Source organism: Onychostruthus taczanowskii, unplaced genomic scaffold (assembly GCF_017590055.1).
Source record: "Onychostruthus taczanowskii isolate IOZ18803 unplaced genomic scaffold, ASM1759005v1 scaffold5, whole genome shotgun sequence".
In the NCBI taxonomy this organism is placed as follows: Eukaryota; Metazoa; Chordata; class Aves; order Passeriformes; family Passeridae; genus Onychostruthus; species Onychostruthus taczanowskii.
The window spans coordinates 2101807-2119496 of record NW_024502568.1 but is presented as its reverse complement, the minus strand read 5'-3'; the positions used below and the strand labels follow the sequence as shown (position 1 = coordinate 2119496).

The 17690-nt window shown below is 41.4% G+C and overlaps 1 protein-coding gene across 2 annotated transcripts in view; it reads right to left on the bottom strand.

The window, feature by feature from the left end:
- The window catches only part of CUNH10orf71 (chromosome unknown C10orf71 homolog), a 47588-nt gene that overhangs the window by 27201 nt on the left and 2697 nt on the right, over positions 1–17690 (bottom strand). Inside the window, exon 2 of one of the 2 annotated variants that reach the window (XM_041415681.1) lies at positions 7850–7961. The gene's annotated coding sequence lies outside the window, so the exon portion shown is untranslated. Of the gene's footprint in view, positions 1–3919; positions 3939–7849; positions 7962–17690 lie in introns of those variants that run through there. The other variant, XM_041415682.1, reaches the window with a different exon arrangement.

Below are 17690 nucleotides of genomic sequence, written 5' to 3'. Positions count from 1 at the left end.
AGAAAAACATGTACCAGGAGAATGCCAGGCACAGCAAACACACTTCCTAACCTTCCTAACCTAACCTGCTTCCAGTCCACAAGCAGATCAGAGCACACCCCTTAACTGCAAGAAGCAACACAGCTGTTTGCATTTCTCATTCCAGTAATCCGAATAATTATAATACTGTCTCTCCAAAATGATATGACTTTACGTCACATTTAAGAAAAGTAAGCAGTCTAAAATCAGCATTCAGTAAACCAGAAAGAACTAGAGAGAGAATGAGAAGCTCATGCCCATCTTTTCAGAAACAGCCAATGTGTAATTGTTCAAGGTTTTGCTGAATGTCAGGAATGGAAGATTAACAAGGAGTGAGATTATCAGCCTTAGCGGGAGGAATTCATGCAAACACAGCAAGGCCAAGAACAGCTGAAAACCTGGCCTGAAAGATAGCAAATGTGCTTCTCTGCAGAACAGTGCTGAATAGTGACTGAGAAGAAAAGAGCCAAATGAGGAACAGAAAAGCAACCTCTGCAGAAAAGCAAGGAAACGGAAACAGGGCACTCAGAGACAGAACTCCTTGGTGCTGCTGTGCTGCAGGAATCGTCCCAGCTCCTCCGTGTGCAGCACACCTGGGCTGGCTGACACTGCCCAGGACCACCTGAGAGGTACATGGCAAAACCTGCCCAGGGAACTGGGTGAACTGGGTGGCTTAGGGATGGATTTTCATTCTTTTCCTGTAGCTGAACTTGGAGAATGGAGTCAGTGATCTAAGCGGAGTAGATAGGAAGATGCCATCAGAGAACACACTAAGAATTCCCCCAGGCCTAAAAACTATGTCACAACCCATTAATGATGATTAATTAGATGAGTCCCAGGTAATCAGAGACTATTCCTAGCAGTAAAGTGATTTCTGGGACTGAAAGTCACCATACAAAATGTACTGAAGTGGCTGGTACCAATAAAGAGACAAATGCAAACAAAATAATTCTTTACTCTCATTCCATTAAGGAAAAGGCATGTGGTTTGAATTATGATCATATAAACCACTGCTTTCAGGCATTTTTTTAATGTTTCTAGTCTGCTAAATTAATTAGAAAATTCACACTGTCAAATATTTGAATAAAAATATAGTGGGGATAAAGAGATAAATACTACCATTTCAAAAAAGTCACAATTGATTTCCTTTAAACTTTACAAAAGTGTTTTAGATAAAATAAGATAAACATAAAACAATAATGAAATTATTACTGGTGAAAATTCTAATGCGGCAAACAGGTACATGATTAATTATCTTCCTTCAGAAATTAGGGACTCTTCTCTTAGGAACAAAACTAAACATGTTCACAATATCAAGGCTTCTAGCTGATCCATAATGACACTCATACAGATATTGTCCTTGATTTCAGAAGTGTTTACACTCAATACAGATATTGTCTGAAGCAGACTGAAGCGTTTAAGCACTGCAAGCTCAAACTGAATTTCCATTGCAGTCTTTTAGTTAGTGACAGAAAGTATTGCTATTTCAAAACACAGCAGCAATTCCTACATCCAATGTTTCCACATTCATTCAGAAAATGACTGCATAGGCAGGCAGGCCTGAACAAAGAGGCAAGGTTTGATGTCTCCATTTGGCAACACTTTTAACAGTGCCCATGTCATTTGGGATCACAAGTCCCTCTGATTTCAATATTCCAGTCCTATTGAAGGACAGCAGCATCTCACACATTTCAAAGTGGTGCACAAAACCTGGATATTTTGGAAATTGATGTTTACTGCAGAAGCAGCCTGGCATATGCAGCTGAGCCAGCTCTAATCGACCATTAGAAACCATTCCACAGACATGAGTGGGAGCTGAAAATGCTCTGCTTGCTTATTGCTTCAGACAGAGTTTGTGCTGTCCTAGCAGGAGGGATGCTATTGAGAACTTGGATAGTCTTTTTCAAGCTTAGTTGAGCATGACAAGCATGAAACATCTCCATTGAAAATAAAACATCTCTACCCTTTCTGAAAGACTACAGATTTTTAGGAAAACAACTGAAGAAAAAATACAAAACTTCTATGCTAGTAATGAAAGTTCAGAAGAAAGCAAGGAATGGGTGTTGTGCATCAAAATGCATAAAAATGGAACACTCTTCTCAAAGAATAATTTTATATTATTCAGCATTAGATGCCTTGATGAATGGTTAATTCCAGTGTTCTGATTCACATTTTCCTTTGCACCTTTCACAGCTTTACCATTTACTTGGACATCAATGTAAAAAAAAAACCAAAAAAACCTAAAGACAGGACATTTCATAGTTCTTTCAAAAATCATTTGTAGACTCACTGCTCCTACAAAATATTTCCAATATAATCACACTGTCCTTTTATTTACTATTTGAGCTACATTAGTTTGTGACGTCCAGGAGATTTTAATGGTTTCCACTGTGGCTGTTACCAGAGTGAGCAAACACCTAACCTTGCAATTAGAGATGATCTATAAATCCAGGCCTATGTACACATGGTCCTGTTGCTGAAGACACAACGTCCCTGTCAATCCCACTGTCAATTTGAACAAAATCACCCTGCAAAATACATAGGGATTCATATCAAATACTTGCATTGGTATTCTTTCCAGATGTCACCTTTAAACACCTACAAGATGCTTTGTAGATGTGTTGCTAGCTTCAGAGCAACCAAACTATATGGTCAAGTTTGTACTGGGAACTTATGAAAAAGCCATCTTTCTCCTCTTCTGGCATTATGGGCTACTCAATAGCTTGTGCTGGGTCCTACATGGAAAAAACCTCCAAGGGAGGATTTTTACTAGGACATTCTGCCTTTTGAAAATTACTGTGGTACGATTGCAATACCTTTGTGCTTTTTTCTAACTGCTGGTCATATTTTAAAAACACCTGTTGCTCTTGAGTCTAGAGCTGCATAAACAAAACCAATAATAATTAATAAGTTTTACAATTATCTTCTGCCAAAAGAAATCTCAGCTTCAGCTTCAACTGGATACATTCATATGTCTTAAGTTGTCTAGGGTTGCTATGCACTAACTGTTGGTATGTTGCATCCCAAATGTGGCTCTTTGGGAAACTTTGAAGCTCTATAAATAGAAGATATTATTTATTATTGTTGTGAGGGCACAGGAATGCACAAATTCACCCCCAGGGGACAGAGACACTTAAGAACGCTTGTTTCAGTGTTGGATGCAGAAATAGTTCACAATGTGAGGCAGAGAACAGCTCTAGTGCCAAATATCCTGTATGAGCAAGAAGGAGAGATCAGTGGACAAAATCTATCACACCCACTGCTCATCTTTTACAAGTTTAAACTGATCTTGGCTCCTTTCCTCATCACTGGAGGTTAGCAGACACCTCTGGGATGACTGACATGCCCTTCTTCCTCTAAGGAAGAATCACAAGCTCAGGACAGCTGGCAGACAAGAGAGGAAACCTTCCTGAGTGGCTTAGCCCAGGCACCAAGCGCTGAGACAGCTGGAGAGAGGTGGCAGGACTTTGGCCCTAGAAAGGGGACAGAAATACAACAACGACTGAGATCCCCTGAGCAAGCAAATACAAATGAAATACACACGAGAGGAGATTCAAAGGGAGCAGGGATAAATGAGAAAATCCTAAAAATTTGAGAAAATAATAAAGAGGAAACTAGAAGCAGCAGTACAAACAGTCATTGTTTTCCTCTAAAATTTGCAGGTCTGGTTATATATCTGTATATTAATTGCGAATTTTCCAGCAAGAAATATGAGCAGATTAAGATTGAATAGGATCAAATCAAAAGCACCTAAACAAATTAAGTATCCTCCTCTAAGTGACTTCCTTCCAACCTTCCAAACCAAACCATGCTGAGCTGTCACCCTACAGTTTGCATTTTATTTCATAATCAGTCAGGAAACAGAATTTCTCCCAGAAAGAAAAACTAAAGAGACACATACCCAGTTGTCTGCAGAGAGGAATCTGCCTGTACCAAGTCCGTCCTTCCCCCGCCGTGGCTGGGACAGTGTGAGATGGGCTGGAGGGAGCCAGGGGTGCTGAGTGGTGCTGGCAGTGACACTCCAGGGCTGACACCAAGCCCACCTCCCCTTGCCACAGGCTGCCAGCACTATGGGTGCTGCATCGTGACCTCACAGCTCCCCTAACACAATTAAGTGCCTAAAGGGCCTTCTGGGCAGAGCCCCTGCTGCTGACAGCAGTGATGAGCAAACACTGCCTTTGCCTAAAAAGACACGTGCTCTTTTCCAGTCAAAAGAGTCTTGAAGTCTGTTTCCTTTCACTGTTTATTTGACAGCCCTGTGAAAAGTGAATGTGCTCAGCTCTCAGTGTGCTGAGCACAAGAACTGGAGGACAGAGCAGAGCATGGCCATGGCTTGACCCCACTCTCTGCTCTGCCTGGAAGCAGTGAGGAGAGTGAGTAGTTATAGTTCAACACTTCTTCATTGAGTGAAAAATTCACCTTAACTTTACCTCATTCTTCTTCAGAAGAAGTCCAGAAAAGGGTTAGGGTGATGCAATCTGCCTTTGCCCAGCCTCCGGCAAAGACAATACCAACCAAACACTCTTTTGCCTGTGCCAAGAGTCAGGGAGCTCAAGTATCAAGTGAAGGCTCACACAACAGCACTGGAGCTGATGGTCCTTCTGATGGAAGAATATACTCTGCATTTCTCTACACTTCTAATCCCTGGACTTTCTTTAATCTGCTCTTACAACTGCTTTGAAGTGACAGCAATCACCATAGACTATTCAGAATGGATTTATGTGGGACACAATACTATTCTTGGTCCCTTTCCCAGTCTTCTGTCTGCCTTTCTAACTGCTGAGCATGAAGCAGATGTTTTGGAGGCATGAGTGTAGCTCACCAGCATAGAGACACACATCCCAGAGCCAACACAGCAACACTGTGGACAGACCTAAGCCTGCAGACACATCATGGCAAGACACCTGAGAAAACCTCTGCTAGAAGTTCTTGCATATCTGTTCATGCTGTTAATAATTTTATCCCAAGCATGATCTCTTTGCCTTGAAGTCAGAAATGCCTTCCATTGTGGAGTTAATTCACAATCTTAACAACACTAGAAGGCAGGTTTTTGTGGTCAAATATATTGCCACATTAATAATTTCAGAATATTACATGAAGCACAAAAAGAAAAGAAGTGAATAAATTAACAGAAGAAGCTTGCATGGCTCACTAGAGAATTAAAGTGCCATTTTATTACACACACCTCAGAGTTAAAGTTTTAATTTTCTTTTAAAAGATCTCAATATATAATTTTCATCCTCCATATTCAAAAACACTTAGAGAGGATGATTTGTTCTTTTGCTGTAATCCACAGGACAAATAAAGTTATAGTCAAGTGATGATGATCTCTGCAATTTCCGTGTGATAACAGAATTGTTCTTATTTTTTGTATTCATTATTGCTCTAATAAGGAACTTTTCTCCAAGGATCCTGATATTCTTTAAATACAAATGAATGAGTCTTTCCCAATCCCTTGTGTACTGCTCTGCAGTCTTGTTTTACAAACAGATTAAAAAGAAGAACACTGACTTATTTTCTCAGGAACTGACTGAAACAGTTCCTAGTTAGTGATTTGGCTCAGGTCAAACCTCTAGCTCTAAGTTGGAGGCAGTTCCAAGAATTATTCCCAGTCCCCTGCTTGGGACAAGCCTCCCTGTCCAGATGCATGGCTGCATACATTCTTACAGTACAGACACAGCAAGAACTGCCACTTGTGGGTTTCACTTGCTCTGCTGAGCCGGCATTGAGGAGCTTTTAAAAGTGGAAAGGCATTCAGAGGCATCTTTTTCTTTTACAAGCTGCAGACATTTGCCTCTTAGCGAAGAAGGTCATCAACCAGGCACAGAGATCTCTGTGAATATCACTGCAGCAGTTTCCAAATGGCTCCTGGGTGCAGCAGCTCTCCTCACTGCCTTATATTGCAGACCAGCAGAGTTATATTTGGAGACAGATATCAGGATTATGTTCCCAAGAGCCTCTGATAGAGTAAGTTCAGAGTGTGTTGTCATGATGGACATGCACACATGTGCCCTAGCAGAGTAGAGGTCAGCCATCATTCATGAATATGTGGAGACCACGTACAGTCCAGTTACAGCATATGCTAGTAACACGTGTTCCCCACACACCCTGTTTTCTCCCCAGTAAGCTGCTATATTTTTAATGTCTCCATTAGCTTTTGGAACAACTGACAGCTTTAAGTTTTCCCTGCAGTGAGCTCCAATGTGGAAATATCATTTCCAGCAGCTTTCCATCACAAGCCAAATGGCTCAAGATTTTAAGAGGAGATTCCAATTCCAGAATAGGAAGCCTGCCCAACCCTACACCTTTAATATAATTATTTTTTATTCATGACCAACCATAAATGCACCTGGTTTCTACAGTACTATTTGTCTTCGGAAATGCTCTTGCTGAAATTGCAGGTGAGTGTCTGTAATTCTCTCTTTAGAGTGCCTGTACCTAAGGCAAGGTTCCTGGCCCTCCTGCTTCTATGGGGAGACAGAAGATTCAGTATTTAATGCAGCAACACCAACTTATGCCCAAAACATACCAATTTTTGTGTTTGTTTCAGCACAAGAAATTATTCTTTCATTTAAAGGGAGAAAAGTGCCATTAAATGGTTTCTACATAAGGCTGTCAGTCCTCAGTGCCTCTCAAAACCACGAGTTATGTTCAGCTGCTAAAGAAAAATCTAACTGGTGGTGCACAGATTCAAAATGGCAAGTAAATAAAAATTCTATAAAGCATCTGCTCTCCTGAAGTCTTGCCTCTTCACGAGATGTTGTCAGCCCCACCAGCAATGAAAAACATGTTTGGTATGAGATAAAATGATGTTTCTCTAAGAGCCATGTGATTTAGTCTGGGAGCAGTAAATTAACCAAGGCTCTTAATTTAAACATCACTGAAAAATATACATTTTGCTACCAAAAGTTGGCTCAGTTTTATGGAAGTTTCCAGATATGGAGAGGCATGAAGCTGTCCCCTCAGGTGGTTCATTTTTGCAGAGATACAAGGAATAGAAAGAGGTAAAATCACACTTCTGTCACTGAAGGAAGCACTCTTTGAACAGCAATTTAATTCAATTTAGAAAACTATTCTGTTCAAGCAGATCCATCCCTTGGTATAATCCCTTTGGTTTGAGCTTTACAGCAGTATTTTGACCAAGGGGCTGCTGGCTGAAGAAAGAGCAGAGCAGGTCACTGAAGCTGCAATTACACATGCTGTGCTGACTGCTGCCAAGGCAGTGAGGGTGTTAGTGCCCAGCAGTTTTCTGGCTTAACCTTAATGCCCATCTCCCTTCTCTGGATCTTGCTGGCCTCTTTGGATGCCTCAGGTGAGACTCTGAAGAAATAGAACAGACTGAAAGTCCTCTCGATAAGAACCTAAACTAAAGTTCATCTTTCTGGCAGAACTGAGTTAGGAAGAAACCACACATAATTATGTTGGCAGCCAAGGGAAGACAATAAGCCCCTGGAAACCAAGAAAGGGAGATATTTGTGTGGTAAGCTGTGGTTAGCTGGCAGGGATAAGAGATCTTACTACTTTTAATCTTAAGTAACAGTTGCATTTAGAGTAAGAAGTGCATTTAAACTGCTCATTTTCCTGCTGTGGTACTGTCAATTGCAACAAAACACTAAAGGCAACTCTGGTGACATGAAACCTCAGGGAAATTATCTTCCTGTTGTTGTTATATTCCTTTCTTGAAGATGTCCTTTCCAACTTGGGCACAGCCCAGCCAGAAGCTGTGCTCCCTATATCCTCCACAATGCCACACATTCCTGAGGGTGCAGGCTGTATCACCCTGTCACACTGTCAGGATATGATTCTGATTGTGTTTTCAGTTCAATCTTACCTCCACTTTTTGCAGATGAGCAAAGAGACAGCATGTCTCATTTCCCTGGCTGCTCCTCTACTCCGTCTACTCTGGTGATTTCTGAAGGGATTACACATCCTCTTGTTTTCTCCTACATGGGAGCAAATAAGTTAGTTATCAACAACTTTTCAGCAGGAGCACTTTGGACAAACACCTGTCAGCTTGACAAAGTGATTTGTAGGTTATACTCCCATTCAACAAATGAATAAAAATATGAAGAAAACCAGCACAACAGCAATAGCAAAATCAGCTCTCTGATATGAATATTCAAGAAACTGCAGCTGCAGACAAATGTGCCATGGGCCATGAGTCCCATAAGTCAGGATACCCACACACTAAAAGTCTCTATTCAGGCAGCTAGGCAGGCAGAAAAAGAAATGGTATTTAAACACAGAGGTGGAGGTGGAGATTTTTATTTTTACAGTTCTACACAGCTGGAGAAACCTTGGGACCCCTGAGTGAAGACTTGACCATCAGTGTCCAGCCTTTCTCCTGGTTGATTCTCCCAACACAAGCAGCAGCCAGGGACCTTGATGATACAATTGCTTTCCTGCATTTACTGAATTGCTGTAGGTTTCAAGAAAATCTACAGAACCATAAATGCTTGACTTAAGGAGAGAATTGTGAGCTTAGCTCCCATGTGGCTTGATGAATTCCTAAAGAAAAGTGCTCTATGAGGACAGCCCTCTTGGAGAAGGGGCAGGTTAGGGTCATGCAGAAGGAAACACTGCAGGGGCTCCAGGGGAGGGACCTCCAGCTCTCCACTACATGGGTCATGCAGATGGTGCTCTGCAATCAAGTCACTTGTTCCTCTCTTGAACTTAGACCCTGCAGGCAACAACAGAGCCAGCAATCACACAGCATTTCTAGATCTTCACAGGCACACTCCAAAGTCCTATTTTCAAAAACAATGTGAGCACTTATGAGAGTAAGTCCCAATGAAATTACTTTTTGCAAGTGGTGCTGAATCTATTTTGCACTTTCACAGTTGTATCTTGACCTGCCTTGTGCAGTATAGCTGGCAAATCCTTTTATCCAGCTGCTGACAGCTTCTCAGCAGAGCACAGCTCTTCAGGCTCCTAGAAAGCATCCATTTCTAAACAGGAAAAAGCCAAAACTGACCAGATTTTGTGACAGCAACAGACCAGCTCTGAGGAGGAGTTTAAGCAAGAAATTCTGAGCTTTCTTGCAACCAACTTTTTCATTATTTCTGTGGCTTAGAAAGAAGAAGGTGCTGTCAAGATTCTATGTCAGTCCTTCAGAGAGTCTAGTCTTCTCTAGGATCCTTCAACAGGAAGATGCCCAGAATATCTACAGTCCAATTTATTTAAGGCTTCACAAGTCACAGTGAGTCCAGGAGCTGAAACACACCAGGGGGTTTCTGCTCTCCTCTAAATCTTCACTCCTGGGGATTTCAGAGGGAAATGTGAGATGCATCTAGTCCATTGTGATAGGAGAAGACTTTGAGGTAGGCAGTCTTCAGACCTACACTGGGAAGGGCAGGGTGTGCCCTTCTCCTGAGGGGAAAATAAAGAGAGAAAGCAGGCATTTTTGGTGGAGACTGACAGATTAGACATTTCTTCTCTAATACTAAGGAGTTCAAGAGAGATTTTATGTATGCTCAAAGGAATGAACAAATCTTTGTAAATGCTGTTAGACTGTAAATAAAAGAATGAAATATTAATAATTGTTTCCATCAAACTCTAGGAGAAATCTATCTTTGCATTATTTGGATAAGGCTCTGTCACTAGTTCAGTCTTGCCATTTTTAGATATTATTAGAGTTTTATAGCAGGTCTGAAATTCTATGCCGGTGAGACTGAGATTTTAATGCATATTAATGGCAGAAATGGGGGAGGGGAAAGGAAGTTGGTGTGATTCCCTTATAGAGTACAATACTAAATAAGAAGATTCCAGCTGTGCAACAGGAAAGTTAAAATGGTTTGTTTGGATCATTAATATTGCAATGAAAACTAATTAAACCTAGAGCTACAAGGAGGAGCTCATTAGAGATTTGAATAGAGGCAGCATAGCACTCAGCAGCCTCCAGTTTTAGCAGTTTCTTTTATCACACCAAGTGGGATAGCAATAGCTCACTGAAGAGACAAGGATAGTCTGAAGAGCCAAGGGGATATGGTCTGAAGAGCCAAGGGAATATGGATGCCCAGTCCATGGGATCAACTGCAAGAGTACCTGATTGCTACAGGGCTTTGGAAAATGCTGCATGATCTTTGTATCTCTGTAGAATAAGCCAAGACCTTTTATTGGCTCTCTGCTCAGACTGACATTGCTGCTATGCTATATCTCTGTCCCCTTGTCTGACCTGACATCTGAAATTCATCTAAAATTTCCTTAGCCTAAGAGCCCTCAAATATGCTTTACAAAATATACCTACTCGTTTAGCATCAGTCCCTACATGCCCACCCCCAGACAAGGCACTTCATAGTCTGTAGTTTAAGCATGACTCTCAGTTTTACATTTCCTTTCTCCTTTAACATGTCATGCCACTTTTGCTGTAGCCAAAGGTGTTTCTGCCCCTTTTCTGTGGCCATCAGCATCCTCCTGCAGCTATTTACTTCTGATGCTGTCATTCCCTCCCTTCCCCATGGCCTCCCTACATCCCTACCCCCTCAAATCCTGCTCCCAGCTTCACACGGAAGCCAGGGACTATACTAACCTCTTCCACGACATCTGTCTCAGAAGTGAATAATGATCAGACTGGGCTTCCCTAAGTCTTGCAACCTTGCAAATTCAAGTAAATACTGAAGCCCCAACTAAGCTGTTAATTATCCATGGTAAGTGCTGGTAAAAGTGCTTGTATTTCACTCCAGTAGAGGCTGCCAGGGTGGAGGAATCACCTGCTAATGCTGATCATAAAGGATCTTCACGGGGGAGAGTCCTGAAAGAAAACAGGCACCTTGTAATTTTACTGATGTTGTTTAAACCTTGCTGGATTGGCGTCCTACAGGTGACTTGAGAAATTTAGAAATCCTTCAGTCACAGAAAAAACAGAATAAGATACTAAAGCAGTGACGCACTAAACTGTACACATGTAACTCAGACTAGAATTTTTCCTACATGATTTAGACAATCAGATTCCAAAGGAACATGATATGTGAGGCACTGGAACTGGTGAGGCACTGCAAGAAGCCGCCCAGAGAAGTTGGGGGTACCCCACCCCTGCAAGTGTTCAGGGCTGATTTGGGCTCTGAGGAATATGGTCTAGTGAAAAGCGCCCCTGCCCATGACAGAGAGGTTGAAACTAGAAGATCTCTAAGGTTCTTTTCAACCCAAACCATTCTATGATGCTAGCAAATTAACCCCTCCCTCCCTTAATCAAAATGTCAGACCATGTGAACATGTGGATCACTGAAAAATCTTCCATTTTCCACTCAGAAATTTCCCAGCACTACAGCAGGTTCTTGCTCAGGTTCTTCTCAGTTTTGTCCTACTTTGGGCACCAGGGAAATAAATTTTGAACAAAACCTTCTGCTGCATCTGCATTGACTTCTAGGTGATAGTACAGCCAAAGGACTGGACTGAGAAAGGCAAAAGCTCAAAAAAGTAGAAAACAGACAATTAATACTGAAGATCCCAAGAGATGAGAACAGATCCAAGCAAGTCAGGAGGACATCAGTTCCAGCCCAGCCTGCATTTCCAGGCAGGTGTTATCAAGGCTTGACTTCCTTAGACAGCCAAGAAGAAGAAAATAATGGAAAAATGCTATAAAAGTAAAAATTAATCGCTGGACATGAAATATGTCCAGAGGCATAGGACATGTCTTGTCGTTGGAAATGTCTAGGCAAACCCAGAGCTGTGAGCTATAGGCAGAAACAGCCCCACAGGCTGCAGCAGTGGCACCATGCAAAGACCACTCCCCCTGGCATCCCAGTAGTGGATGGTGGCATTTAAGGATACTCATCACCAAAAGGGGATGGTTTTGATTTTCTGCAGCCAAAACAGGGACATGTAGATGCAGTCTCTTCATCACTCCTCATTCTGCAAACCCTTGCTTAGCTGAACCCATGAAGAGACTTGGTGTACATGGGCCAGGCTCAGGTGCCAGCAAGCTCACAGAGAAAATAAGAGCCCAAGAGGGGCAGAACTGCACTTCAGAATTCCCTTGAACACAGGAGTCCCAGCCTAAGCTATATCCATGTACACTGGATTTATACAAACCCTGCAAAATTCACACCAGGAGATCAGGGGTAATGTTATGTGTGCTGTTTCCATCACTTTCCTGGGGGAGAAATAGATGAGTTTGTCATGATGTCACTTGTTCCTCTTTAATAGCAATCCTGAGAACCTACATTCCACTTACTATTTTACCCTCCCTGATGTTCCCCCACCAACCAAAGCCCTCAATAGCATAGTTTTGGAATGACAAATATCTTCACAGGCTTGAGTGACTGCAGTAACCTCACATTCCCTTTCCTGGTGCAGCTTGCATATCACAAATACACATAGTTCGAAGTCAGCCCTTGAATACTTCACATGCTGGTTCTGCTGCTTCCCACTATGGCATCAACACCATCAAGCAACCCCATGTTGCCCCTGGCCTGGTTCATCTGATATGCTTTAGACTGATAAACAAGGACAGTGACAAACAAAAGGGAAGGAAATCAAGAAACATGTTATGGCCGAGGTCTTGCTTTCTACAGAGAAATGAAGACCACATTTACGTAAGCTGCCAATCAGCAATCACCTCACATTTGTTGTCCACCATCTAAAGCTTTTAAGGATATCTTCAAATTAATCTACTTCATAAGGGCTCTGTGTGAGGGGAAGCAGAGGTGCAGGAGTCTGCAAGCTCAATAGAGATAGACAGTGCAGGGGAATGGCATCTACCAGAACTTGTGGTGCTGCAAGGATTCAGTGAGAAAGGCAGTCTTGTTTCAGATCCTCCCATAAGATTAATTTGGGCTGTGATGCAGGCAGACGTTAGTACACAGTAAAAGCTGAATGCCTTGGCTGTCACTTGATCAGGCATAGTGATGATTTTACTAGGAAAGTGCCTCTGCACTGAGATGCTGTTTCTGCTAACTGCCTATCATTAACACTACCCCCATAGGAAAGACTTCAGGCCTCATCCATCAGAAAGATAACACAGGTTAGATCCTATAAGATTCTAATATTCCAATGGTCTTAAACCATAATGTAGGTACTTAAATTCCTGTTGAAGGAGTTAAAACAGGTTTTTACATCCCTGTATCTATATATAAAGGATTAAAGAAAGAAGGGAGGTAACATATTTAACTCTCTTACTTCAGGTATCTAAATTTGAATTTTACTGCCATTCTTCCTTGTCTATAAAAGTCTTTTCACTCAGTTTGGCAGGCACAGCCCTACCATGCACAGATGAGATTTCTGAACACCTTTGTCAGAGGCTGAAATCTTTCAGCTTTCCACAGAACTGTGCACGTGAGCAAAAGAGCTGGTTTCACAGGCAGATAATGTAATCTATTTTGGGGGATCTGCATGGAAATGAATGCTGAATGGTTGTTTAACTTTAACCTGTGTTTATGAAGATGTCTAAAGACTTTTAGTCCTTTTAAATGTAAAAGAGGAAAAAACCACATTTCCAATCCCAAAAAAGGGATTAGGTTGTTTACGCCTCTTGTATTCCATTAAAGATGCAACATTTGCTTTATGTCAAGAGAAGTCCCAGCTTCTTTAATGCCATGTGTAAGTGCAAATATTAGCTGGCACCAAAATGGGATACAGTTAGGTCCAATGTCATGTCACCAGTATTGCTTATATTATAAAGAAAGTGGCAGTTCCTTTGAACAGGAACTGCATGGTTTGTTCAAGTAACTCTGCTCTATGTACATTCCAAACTGGCTTCTGACAACAGGATTTCAAAAGCAAAGTGCAACATGTTTGTACATGCAAGGAATAATACAAATGAGCTTTAGGAGCCCAGTTGTCCACTGTTCACTAGGCATAGCTGCCCTTGACTAGCAGTCTGAGAGCAAAAGCTTCCTTATCATTGAAACAAAACACACCCACCCCCAAAACCACAAGTTGAACATTTCTACCCAAAAACTAACCAGGCTTTCCTGTGGAAGTTACATATTTCACATTTCATACCCCCTTTTTTGATGGTTGAACTGACTAGCAAAAGAAAAAAAAATCCGTGGATACACCAAATTTTTGCTGTGCCAGTGCAATGGATCATTCTGTTCTCTGGTTACAGCACATCATGAGAATGCAATTCAGCAAGTGACCCAGCCAAGAAGGGGTAACAGGGACATGAACTACCTGAATTACCACTCCTATGGAGCACTGAATCTACATTTTCACAAAGGAACAGCTGGTGTTTTTCAGGAGTTCATTCCTCATAAAGATGCTCAACCTTTCCACTCTTACAGCGTATATTCTTTTGAAGATTTAGTCTGCTGAAAATCCTATTTTACACCTGAAACAGGAAAGACAAAAAAAGTTTTTTCTACTCCACTATGTTCTTTAGTAGATCATTTGGAGGAAACTCACCACGGTTTCCTTTTAGTAAAGTCCAACATGCTTATACAGAATACAGATGGACAGGAGATGCAAGAATATTGGATGGAAAGTGGACATACTTTACCCTTTCCTCTTGCTCTGAATGCAGTTTGCTCCTCCTCCACACACTCCACCTTCAGACAGTAAGCACCTAGCCATTTTCAGAGGTTGCTTAGGAGCTTTCTAAATTATCATCATACATGTCAAAGGTATTTTGAGACACAGCTGAGTGTATCAGAATATGCAACAATGACAAAGCCAGGCTGCCTGGCATGTTTTGTTCATGCCGTATGAATTCCTACATAGGAAAAATTCCAGCAGTGCTGCCTCAGTAAAGGAACTTTATCAACAAACACCCCTCCAGTGACCGAGATAACCAGAGCACCAGACAATATCATCCAGTGAATACTGGAACCCTTCATTTAGGGTCACCCAGTCCAAAACTCACTGCTCAGAGAGCCAAACTCTCCAACAATGACTCCTTTCATGAGCTGTGTGGGATTGTTTCTTCCTCCTGCAGCATCCCAGTTCCTCTGGCACTTTTACAAATAGTACAGCATCTCCACTGGGACTTACAGTGCTTCAGAAAATATACAACCTGTGGAAAAATCTCCTCCTCCAGTTGCTCACTGAGATTTCATCAATGAGACAAATAATGTAGAGATTACTTCAGCACTGTCTTTCCTGATGTACACAAGAGATTTGAGTGCATGTCCCAAGGCTTTTTTCTTTGCCTCCTCACACTTCTCTGAGTTGGTAACAGAGACAAGCTATAGTGTCCCTAAGTAAAATCCAGAAAACACATTTTTAAAATGTACCAGCATCTCTGTAACATAACACATTACTTTACATGGAAAAGGAAAGAGAGATGGAGTGGAATAAAAAAGCAACAAGACAGGAATGCCGAACGGTTTCCCACAGTATTCCTTACACCAAGGGAGGAAAGCATTAAATAACTGGTGCAGGCGTGTTTCCCTTTGTTAACACACCCGACATCTGTGATTCTGTTGCTTGATGCCATGTGGAATCCCTTCCAGTTGTCCCAGCAGCTCAGAGTCCTGACAGAGGGGGTGATGGAGAAAATAGCAAAGGAAGAGCAGCTGTGAGTTTTCAAGCATAGTTTCCATTTGTTCTGGATGCCCACAGCAAAAGCACCTTGATTTTTTGGCAGTAGCCAGCCTGAACATGTTTTCTTCAATTTGTTCCATGATGTGACATGACATGTTGATGGAAGGCAGCATATCCACACACACCAGGCTGCCTGAGGTTGTCTAATCACCACAGTATCCATCAAGCAAAGTGCACAAAATCTTTCAATCTTTTTCAATCGGACTCAAGATTTATTTGGCCACACTCTGAAGCATATATTTGAGCCTGAGGGTTGGATCTGTGTGATGATGAGATCTCATCAAGAGCTGTTAATGAAACAAAGGAAATGACCCCTTGGATCAGATCAAGGAACTGTTTCACTCCTGTCTAGCTGAAGTGGCAAACACAGAGGATGCTAGAATCCTGTCAACAGGATGTTGACGTGAGTCAGCCAGCAATGTTTGCATGGGTCAGTCTGTAACAGAATATTCTGATTATATAGGGTGCTTCTTTTTGATTTTTCACTTTTGGACTGCATCCCATTGCACTGGACCTACTACTTTCTTTTCAAATAGGTTATCTTGTTGTTATTGAGAGAGCTTTTTTATATTTGTCTGTCTGATTTGTCCTGCTGAAATTCTTCATTTCACAACATTTGTATTTTTCATTTCTTAAGAGAATCTCCTTTTTAAACCCACAACTACCTTGGCACCCCATACTATCATAAGCTGTTGCACTGGTCTTTGCTTCATGCTTTTCACTGCCATCTGAGTCCACTTTTTGCCCACAGAATGAATTGCACAGAGAATCAAAGTTGGCCAGGACAGATTTCTTTTGAACCTCAGATGGAATAGAAGGAACAGCATTTTAGTGTGTCTCTAATTACAGCCACCATGACAGTTCATATGTGTGGCAATAAAAATAACCATAAACCTACCTAATCATTAAAGTAAAGCAAACAGCTCCTCTCTGTATCATCATACACAGGTACTGGAGTTGCTAATAAACCAGGAAGAGCACTGAGGCACTGGAGTAGCATCTTTCCTATCTCCACAGTTTCTTAAACAACTTTAGAGGCGTATTTTTATTAAGTATATGAAAGGCAGATGATCTTAAACCTCAAAAAGAGTCTGTATAATAATTGTGTGCTCTTCTAATGCTCTCCAAAGACCTATTCAGAGTCCGTTCTGAAAGACAATAATATATCAAGAACTTCTGCAAACTTCCTCCTAATGAACACATGCCAATTTGAGACCAAGAATTCTGGCCTCGGAGGACAAAATAACCACTGCACTTAGTCTCTGGGTGTTTTGCTACTTTATTTCAGAGTGATTCAAAATCTAATTAAATTTCTAAACTCTAATGAAATTACAGAAGAAAAATCATTTAGGATTATATTATATACAATTACTCACAGCTGAAAATTACAGTTAGCCTCTTTCACCAAGACAGGGTCTCCTGAGAAATCCTTGTTATTCATGTAACGTATAAATCTGACATTACTCCCACTATTTACAGGTCGAAGGTAAAAGCAGAATTAATTAAACATATATATCCTGCCCACTGGCTGGATGGTGAAGAACAGAGGGAAGGCTGATAATGATGACGGTGCTTGAAACCGCATTTCCCAATTTGGTCAAGAATCAGAATAAACCTATTACAAAGCAGGATTCTCTTAAGTCTTATTCTGGTCAGTGCTTTTCCTTGCTGGAGGTATGCTGTGAAAAAGAACAGTGAAGCTTATACAGTCAGCTGTGTGCAGTCACCTAGCTAAGCTCTTTGCAGCATTCATGGAAAAGCAGCAGTGGAATAAAGCAAATAGGTGTAGAGATTTCACCCAAATACTGAGATACTCCTCTGAAATACTGAAACTACTTGAGACTGCTGATTTGGGCCATCAGAAGCAACAAAAACTGACCAAAGCAAAATAAAGCAAAGACACCCCCAAATAAAAAAAAAAAAAAACCCAGCCACCAAACCCCAAAACAAAACAAGCAAGCTGACATTCCTGTTATTATTTCTAGAAGAGGTTTTCAGGAATCTTGAAACATGGGATCATTTGCAGATGCAACATGAAGTACAAAAACAGAGGAGGTTTCTTACAAGGATCCTGATCTTTCCCATCCAGCTGGTGTAGAGATTTTTGTTTACTTGCTTTTGGTGTTTCCAACTCTGATTCCATAGAGAACCAGGAGCAGAGAAAGAGCAAAAATGAACTGCACACACACACA